The sequence below is a fragment of the Triticum dicoccoides genome, chromosome 6B, assembly GCF_002162155.2.
Source record: "Triticum dicoccoides isolate Atlit2015 ecotype Zavitan chromosome 6B, WEW_v2.0, whole genome shotgun sequence".
Taxonomy (NCBI): domain Eukaryota; kingdom Viridiplantae; phylum Streptophyta; class Magnoliopsida; order Poales; family Poaceae; genus Triticum; species Triticum dicoccoides.
The window spans coordinates 457,081,491-457,090,981 of NC_041391.1; the positions used below are offsets into that span (position 1 = coordinate 457,081,491).

Below are 9,491 nucleotides of genomic sequence, written 5' to 3' on the forward strand. Positions count from 1 at the left end.
ATCTTCAATCCAGAGTACAATGGAGAACCCGCCTTGCAAAGCCGAAGGCTTGTGTCCGCATACTACATCGACATTGCAGGCAAGTTCGGGGGCTACTGAGGGAGTCCTGGATTCAGGGGTCCTCAGATGTCCGGCCTAGGTGTTTGGGCTGGGTTGCTTGGGCCGTACAGATCACGTCGAAGATCATCTACCGTGTTCAAATGGGACTTATCAATGCATGGACGGCAAGAATAGAGTCCGGAGGTTTCCTTCCCTGATAAACCGACTTTGTACCATCCATAGACCCCCTTCGGTGTGTATATATTTTGGAGGGGTTAGTCCATAGAGGGAAACTTCTGTCATTGTTGGAATTCCCATAGGCTAGACATCTAGGGTTAGCCATCATGATCTCGAGGTAGATCAACTCTTATAATCTTCATACTCGATAATCATAAATCAAGCAGGAGTAGGGTTTTACCTCCATTAAGAGGGCACGAACCTGGGTAAACATCATGTCCCCTGGCCTCCTGTTACCATTGATCCTTAGACGCATAGCTTAGGCCCCCTACCCAAGATCTGTTGGTTTTGACGCCGACAATCACCCACTCCAATTAAAATGGCTAATAATAAGAAAAGTAATTGAATGTACAAACATTGTAAGATAGGCAGTGTCGGCATTCTGGATATGGGGGTATCTAGACTTGCCTGCCTGCGGCCCACCGCGTGGCTCCATCAATAGCCTGGTACAGCCCAACTTCAGCATCAACGACTCAAGACCCTCGCGAGGGGCCAAGCCTTGCGAGGCGGACGACACCAAGATCCTCGAGGGAATCGGCCTCCTCAAGCTGGCTCCCGAGGGGCGGAGAGTTCTATGCAAGGTGCACCTCACGAGGCTCAGCTGACATGAGCCATGACGACCAACGCCAGGCGGGCGCCAGCGGGCGCAGAGCGCCAGTTTCCTCTTTGGTGCAAGGGAGGCAAGCCACAGGCGCGGAGTCCCGAGGAATCAGCTAAGACCAAGACCGCCAGGACGGCATGATGGAAGTCATCACCGAGCCCACCATAGCGTCACGACAAGAGGCTTTTCGCAGGAGAAGACCACTTTAGTCAGGATAGGATGTACTACTTGTCCCCTTTCGAATCTGGCCATTGTGGTATCCCTTCCTGCCAACATTTGGGAAGAGGACCACGACCGCTAAAAATAGGACTTGGCCACCACCAAGGAGGGGGATCGGATCCATTCTCACCCGACCACCTCACCAGCTCTCTTGAGCTCAAGAACACCTCACCTCCTAAGGCCAGTTCATCCACTGTACTAGTTCATCCTCAGCCCTTCGAGGCAATCCACCAAAACCCTGGAGTAGGGTATTACACCGCAAGGTGGCCCGAACCAAGATAAACTATTGTGTCTCTTTGTCTATTTGAGCCCGACGCGCTAGGCTTAGGAGGATTGCGAGTAGGCAGGCTGGGTAGGTTGAGATCTCCGCACGCACCCCGGAGTTCGAACCTTTCAAGGGTTTGCGGAACCCGTAATCCGAAATTTGGTGCACCATGTAGGGGTGCGTCGGGGATCCTCTGCTCCGTCCGTCAGATCGCGCCATCGGCATCAATGGTGGGCACTTCTCCACCAACTCGCTGACGCACGCCTTTGAAGAAGCGCCGGGGCTGTGCCCTTTAGCCCCCTCCTTGCAGCGGGTGGAATGGTCGCCCAAGTTGAAGCCCGATATGCCGCCACGCTACGACGGCATGTCGGACCCGGATGGCTTCCTCCAGGCGTACGAGGAGGTAGTCTGGGTGGTCGGCGGAGACAACAAGGTGAAGGCCAACTGGCTCCCCATGGCCCTTGTAGGAAGCGCCGCACGCTTGGCTGCTCCACCTGCCTGTCGGCGTTCTGGGAACGGGGGTCCCTAGACTTGCCTGCCCGTGGCCTGCGGCGTGGCTCAAGGGGTGGCCCAGTACGGCCCGTCTTCATCAACCCAAGCTCAAGACCCTCGCGAGGGGCCAAGCCTCGCGGGGCGGACGACGCAAGGCTTCCTCAGGGGGCCTCACCAGGCAGGCTCGCGAGGAGGCGGAGAGATTAAGGCAGGAGTACCTCGCGAGGTGCTCATGACGCAAGCCATGACGATCGAGACCAGGCGGGCGCCAGCCAGTGCAGTGTCCTTGTTTCCTCTTTGGTGCAAAGGGGGCAAGTGCAGGTGCGGAGTACCGAGGCATCAAGCAAAGGTTACCATTTCAGTGCAACAAGACCAAGACCAGTAGAGCGGCAGGACGGAGGTCACCGTGGGGCCCAAGACGGTGTCATCGCCAGTGCCTTTGGCAGTCGAAGACCAACTTTAGTCAGGATAACTTGTACTAGATGTTCCCCTTCAAAATGGCCGTTGTTGGCCCCGTTCCCGCTCAATAGTTGGGAAGAGGACCAGGGCATCTATATATAGAGATAGCCACCACAGCAGCGAGGAGCTCATCGAGTTTTGACCTAGCCAACAGAGACCGAATCCACCCAAGTAGAGCACCACACCAGCTCAAGAACACCTCTCGCGAGGTTGTTCTTCCTTTGTACTGTTCATCATCAGCCCCTGAGGAAATCTACCACACCACAAACTAGAGTAGGGTATTACACCACAACGGTGGCCCAAACTAGTATAAACCTTGTGTCCCTTGTGTTGTTCATCGTGCAGCTTAGATTCACAGTGAGGCGTTGGGACGTGGATCGGTAGGAAGTAGATCTTCGCGCGCACCCCAGAGTTCAAACCTTAAGGGTTTTGCCAGAACCCGATATCTGACATTTGGTGCGCCAGGTAGGGGTGCGTCGGAATCTTTCTTTAGCTGTTCCGCGTTCGATTGTTCGTCGCATCCATGGCGGACGCTCGCCAAGCTCGCGCCGAGCGTCGGGCTGCTCTCGCTACCCGCATCGCCCAGACGGCTCCCGTCGGTGGGCCTCCTCATCGTTCCCCGTCGCCTACCGCCAATGCCACCACCGGCCCGGCGGGGAACGAGCAACAAGCGTCGTCGCTGCATCCCTTGGTGCAGCGGGAAGGCCGCACTGCCACTCCGTCGCTAACTCCAGCTGGTTCGTCGTCTTATGCTCGTCGCGCTCCCACGGACGCGCAGGGCGCGTTGCTCCTGGCACATGAGCTGCTGCACTACCGCCCCGTCGACGACCTCTACAAGGAGTGGCTCGCTTGCATCACCGAGCTCGTCAGTGCCACAGGGGGCTCTCCTGCGCCGTCCCTCTCACTGCCTCGCCCTCCGTCCTGCGTGGGTGATGTAGCTCATGAGGTGCCTCCACCACCTCCTCCCCAAGAAGGCGCTCTGGCTCCAAGGCACGCGGCCCCTAGACGAGACCCACCGCGTCCAGTGCCCGCTCGACAAGAAAGGAGCTGCCAAGAAATCCCTCAGCCTCAAGAAGGCGCTCGCATGCTCCCCGCTCTGGCACGTCAAGACCGCATCCTTGCACCAGCACGTCAAGACCCCGCGCTACCCCTGGCGGTGGCACGCGGGAATTTCCAAGAGCAAGCCCCGCGTCTGCAAAGGGCTTTGGTGGCCACTATAGGCTGCCGCGCCTTCACCACTGAGCTACGTAGTGTCGCCTGGCCGGGCAAGTTCAAGACGGGTCTGCCTCCTCGCTATGATGGCACTACCGACCCCGCGGAGTTCCTGCAGCTCTACAAGCTGGGCATCGAGGCGGCCAACGGAGACGAAAAGGTCATGGCGAACTGGTTTCCCATGGCACTCAAGGATGGTGCCCACACCTGGCTCCTGAACCTGTCTCCCGACTCGATCTCCTCTTGGGACGAGATGCGCACCCGCTTCATCGCCAACTTCCAGGGCACTCGCAACCGTCCTCCAGTCCTGGGTGACCTGCGCCGCATCAAGCAGCAACCGGGAGAGACCTTGCAGAAGTACATCCAGCGCTTCAACATCACTTGATTCAAGATTCCCAAGGTGACTGAGGAGGCCATCATCTCGGCGTTCTCTAATAGTGTCCGCGACGTCAAGATGAAGGAGGAGCTGGCTATCCATGAGGATCTGTGCACATATCTGGAGCTGTTCAAACTGGTGAACAAGTGTGCAAGGGTTGAGGAGGGGCGCCTCTCCCGTCTCGAGCTTCCAGCTGTTGAACCAGAAAAGAAGAAAGCCAAGGCGAAGGACGTGAAGCGCAAAGGAGCAGCTGTGCTTGCAGCAGAACCGGACACGAAGCGCGGCAGGGACCATCCGGAGTCATCCAAGGGCAGCCGATACTGCGCCTACCACGACCTCCACACCCACAACACCAACGAATGCCAGGACCTCAGAGCCGTTTGAGAAGGATGCGTCGGTTGACGCCCCGAGCACAACGACCGGGGCTACGGCCAAGGAGGAGGAAGAGGTGGAGGACGATGGGACGACCGAGGCCCTCGCCAGGAGTGGCATGACTGCCCTCGCGAGGTTCGCTAGCAGGACCAGCCTCGCGAGGGGGCTTGGAGGGATCAGCCTCACGAGGACCGCCCTCAGGGCAACGCAGGCCTTCCTCCTCTGCCACCACCGCCAAGAAGGAATGATGACCACCACCAGGACGAGGGGGCTGGGGGCTTCCAGGAGCCGCATGCTATCGCTTGCATCTTGGGTGGTGCCCAGGCCCCAACCTCTCAGCGCATCTTCAAGCAGTTTGCTCGCGAGGTGAACGCAGTCCTCCCCAAGCTCGAGGCCATGCGCCCTCTCAGGTGGTCCACGTGCGCCATCACGTTCAGCTCAGCGGATCAGCTCAAGTGTGTGGCTACAGCTGCACTACAACAAGAACCCCCCTTCAGCAACGCATCAATGCGTTGTTCTATGTCCATATATGTGTTGCTACGGTCTACACCAACGGATTAGTATGCGTTGCCGTTGGCGGCGTTGGAAGGGTCTACAACAACATATATGCATTCGTTGGTAAACTGCGTGTAGAAGCGTTGGTAGACAGCAACATATAGAGTTAGTGCTCAACAACGTTTCATATGCGTTGGTGGCGACCATGGACAAATAAGAGATCACTACTTCATATGCATTGGTGGCCACAATGGACAAACAGATTTTTAAATGGACATAACAGATAGGTAGCCCAATTCTGGACCTTGCAATGTCGACGATTGGAGGCACAATATAATAAACATAATGTTCTCATTTATTAAATTGACTATGTTTTATTACAAAGAACAAACAAAGAACATGATCCAAAAATTACAAGAGGTGAAACAATCTATCAGTAGCCCAATTCTTGACCTTGCAATCAACTATAATGTTTGAAACATTGATCCTAAAAATGACATTCTAATTTTTTTGATCCTGAAATGGCATTCCAATTATCTTGTAGTAGCCCCATTGTTAACCTTGCAATCAACATCTGAGCCATTCATCCTCAATTTACCTTCGTGATCTACATGAGACGAGCAACTTACATTAGAGAAATCAAGTTATTATAGAAATACAATTTAAAGCACCCTATAAATGTGATTTATTGAGACATAGATTTATATATAGATAAGGGGATAAATAATAATCTGAATACAAAAGGAAAATCCAACATGAATTTATAAATAACATCTCAGATTATGCTATTTATATCCGTGTACTAAATATTTTTGCATCTTGCATCAACTCAAAACTATATGAACTATTAATATATGTTTTTAGTGTTCTAGTTTATTTTCTGTAAAAAATACCAAAATTCAGATGTGGAAACTGCATATACTTGTAGTGTTAGTATCATCCTTTGTAAAATAATAATAATAATACACGCTAGCAAAAGGGCCATCACTATGCTATGGAGTACAAACACATAGACTTCAAGTCTTCACCCATTCTTTGTAAACTGAGGGCATTCTATTTATCTTAATTGCCTTGCACATGTTCTGAATATCGATGGCTCGTTAGAAGCTGCATATTAATACACATAGCACCTTTGACCAATCAGATGTGGCTGTTCATTGTGAACAACCATCAGCTTGCATATACTACTAAAAATTATATTATATGAAAAATTAGATGAATTTAGCAACTAAATGACAAGTAGCTAACGAATAATACTGAATATACTGAATTGAACATTTCCATTTTCGAGAGGTCTTTGCACTAGCTAGCTTTGCGTTAGATTGCTCCCGTACTACTCTTGCTTGGGATGATCTACTAGTCAAGTGTGTTTTGTTGTATTAGGAGAAATCTCAGTGCAACAACTTGAAAATCTTCAAATATTCTACGTCACACAAAAGATCTTAATTACTGAGATTTACCAGGTCCAGATTAGAATTTCTTGATCCATGAATAAAGTTCTCAGAACTTGCAGAAGCAACAACACGAGAAAAAAACCATCACCAGATTTGGGACAGCTGGAGTTATCAACTCATGCATATGAAGAATACATGCATAATGAACTAAGAAATAGGGGGAGGGGGTTGTACAGGAAAACTACGAACTATCTAATCCACTTCTGCTCATCATGACGCCAACCCAGAGCCCTTGACTTGACCTTGAAGGGATGCAGGATCTAAGTAGTATAGACAAGTGTACCCTAATTATATATAAAAATAATAATTCATTGGCGGCTGGGAAAGATGAGCCTGCCAGACTGAACCATCATAGGAAGTCTGGTTTCTACATGGGGTTTGTCTTAAACTCTGGCTGTTTCATGGCTTATAGAGTAGCACTATGTATAACGTCAAACAACTTTCGTGTTCCAAGTTCAGCTGGTGACATCATGACCCACATTCTGAACTAAACTGGAACCCCAAACAGCTCACAGGGTTAAATGTAAGTGAAATAGAACATTCATGTAGTAACAAGTCAGATTTTGTTACCCCTACTTTAGCTAGGAGATCGATGGATGGAGGACCAATGATTTTCTGGTTGATCACCACAAAACTATTGTAACTTCCTGAGAGAAACTGCATGTCATAGAAATGCGCAAGCACAATCTTTTCAGAGAGAGAGAGAGAGAGAGAGAGCAAGGGACACACTAAGCAAAATACCTTATTTTTCAGTTCAATGATCTTATTGACATGTTCATCAACATGACGTCTCTCGGAAGAAACCATCTTTAATTTTCTCCTTGTTCAGTGTTTGAGTAGAAGAATCCTGCATTTATTTCACTGAGAAACTTATGTGTCAATTAAACTCTCTCCTTCAATGATGCGCGTGAAACAGGAAATCTAAGGGCCTGTTTGGCAGCTAAGTTTTTTCTTAGTATTTGGAAAATACTGTGGTTTCTAAGAATACTATAGTTCTAAATACTTTAGAGTGTTTCTGTGGCAGAGCTACAAACAAATAGCTGAGCAGGCGAGGCATAAGGAAAGCTGCTAGCACTCATCCTAACAACAATGTTTTACTAGATACAATTTCTTTTGAGGCACTGTGGATATAAATTGGAAATGTGACGCAGTCAGATTGTTCTCATGTTAACAATGCTTCACTCAATGCAGTTTACACTCAGATTGATGTCATGCTAACTAGTGCTAACAAGAATTATTCACTGGATACAAATTAAGCTGTAGAAATCAGTAATTAGATGAATCCACAATGTTGTAAGTGAAATTTAGGGATATGAAAGAATCAAAGGAAATTACCTGCATTGTCTTGCATGGTGTTTTCCCCTCATGTAGTAGTACTTATATCACTACACCTGCAAATCTCTTCTATAAAAAAAGCAAGACTCACATCAATTGCAAATAATGTCCATGAAAAATGGCAATTTTATCAAGACATATGAGCACCCGAGACAAATCAGCAGCACAACTCGCAAATCAAACACTGGTAGGGACTCGCGATTTTGGAGAGGTTGAGAGAAGTTGCTCATTTCCTCTGGGGCTGAGGCGCTGGTTGGCCGCTGCGGGCTGCGTCGGTCGGTGCCTCGGGCTGAGACCAGTCGGCTGCTATGTGCCGGTTGGCACCGTCGGCGAGGAACAAACAAGGATGAGCAAGGGCAGGGGGCGTACTACTGAACTGATGCAGCTGAGGACGGGGAAGTCGGTACTTGCATCGTCCCTGGCTGTGCGGAGGAAGAACGGCGGCCTCGGCATCTCAAGTCGCGCGGAGGAACGGCGGCGGCGGCACCTTTCCCGACGCGAGGAGGATGGCAAGGACGCCATGTGCGTCCCCGACGCGAGGAGGATGGCGAAGACGCAGTGTGCAGCCCCGACGTATGGAGAAAGTGGCAAGGGAGGGGGCATCGTCGAAGGAACAGGGGGAGGCGGGGCAAGGGGATGGCGGCGGTGAGGGAAGGGGATGGAGGCCGATGCAGGTGTGTCTCTTGTTTAGGATTTTTTTTAAGATAAAGGGCAAAACGAAGGGATAATAGACTTCGTGTGCGAGCGATGAGACAGAAGAGGTGGAGGTGGGTACGGGGAGGTTAGCGCTAAGTGGGGAAGGTGGGAGGTTCAACCAAACAACACATCATGCTATCTTCGTTGGTAGACATGCATTGCTGTATGGGGGTTTTTGTTGTAGTGTGGCATCCTCCCAATGCTTTGTTCCCCAGTCATCAGCAATGTGCAAGTCACTAGGACCCTCATCGATGGCGGCGCAGGGCTCAACGTTCTGTCCGTCGAGACATTCAACAATCTCCAAGTACCATATGATCAACTTCAGCCAACCAAGCCTTTTTCAGGAGTCACTGACGGCTCCACCGCTTCGATAGGGCAGGTTCACCTCCCTGTCACCTTCGGGCAGCGCAAGAACTACCGTACTGAGCTCATCGACTTCGACGTTGCCCACATTCGCCTGCCATACAATACCATCCTCGGATATCCAGCCCTGGCCAAGTTCATGGTGGTGTCTCACCATGGTTACAATGTCCTCAAGATGCCGGGAAGCGGCGGAGTCATCACAGTACCCTGCGAAGAGAAAGATGCGGTATACTCTCTCGAGCGTGCCTTCCAAGCTGCGTCAGTCGAGGACCTAGAAAGCAAGAGTGAGAACCTTCCCGAGGTAGTTCCCAAGAAGAAGAAGACATCACCCAGCTCAAGGCCTCAGGAGGTAGGCTTCTCCGGAGGCGCCGCGTCAGGATCTGCGCCCGTGCAAGGGACGCCTCCCTCCATCGCATAGGAAGGCACGCCCGACGCCCTCCTCAGGAAAGGCTCGGAGGCTCTCTCCTGGAGGGCCTCAGACTTTGCCAAGATCACGAGGGAGGCGCTCGGGCACCACTTGGAGGCGTGCTTCACGACACGTTTCCCTCAGGAAGGCATGGGGCAAGGAAGGCCCAACCCTCAGGAGTTCATCACCAAGGTCACTCAGTAGCTGCAGGAATCACGAGTCATGCGCGGCGGTCGCCGCCTACCCGGTGTAGCTCCCCATCCAAGTGAGGATGGCGGGCTGCACGTCTGCATCGACTACCTGGGGCTCAACCGAGTCACGTCTCAGGAGCATTTCTGGCCTTCGCGCATGGGATGCTGCGATGGTCCGCCACACAACTATGTTTGCATGCCTTTCGGCCTGCCAAACACGGCTGCTGCTCACCAGCGCCTTATGCGGAGCATTCTGGAAGCTCAGGAGGCCAGGCACCA

The 9,491-nt window shown here is 51.4% G+C and overlaps 1 long non-coding RNA gene across 1 annotated transcript; it reads right to left on the reverse strand.

The window, feature by feature from the left end:
* Nucleotides 1-5,139: 5,139 nt before the first annotated feature.
* Nucleotides 5,140-8,225, reverse strand: LOC119326642. The gene is made up of 3 exons (XR_005158094.1): nucleotides 7,557-8,225; nucleotides 6,963-7,082; nucleotides 5,140-5,374 (listed from the first exon to the last, which is right to left on the reverse strand). It is a non-coding gene; the product is annotated as an uncharacterized LOC119326642 (long non-coding RNA).
* Nucleotides 8,226-9,491: the final 1,266 nt, after the last annotated feature.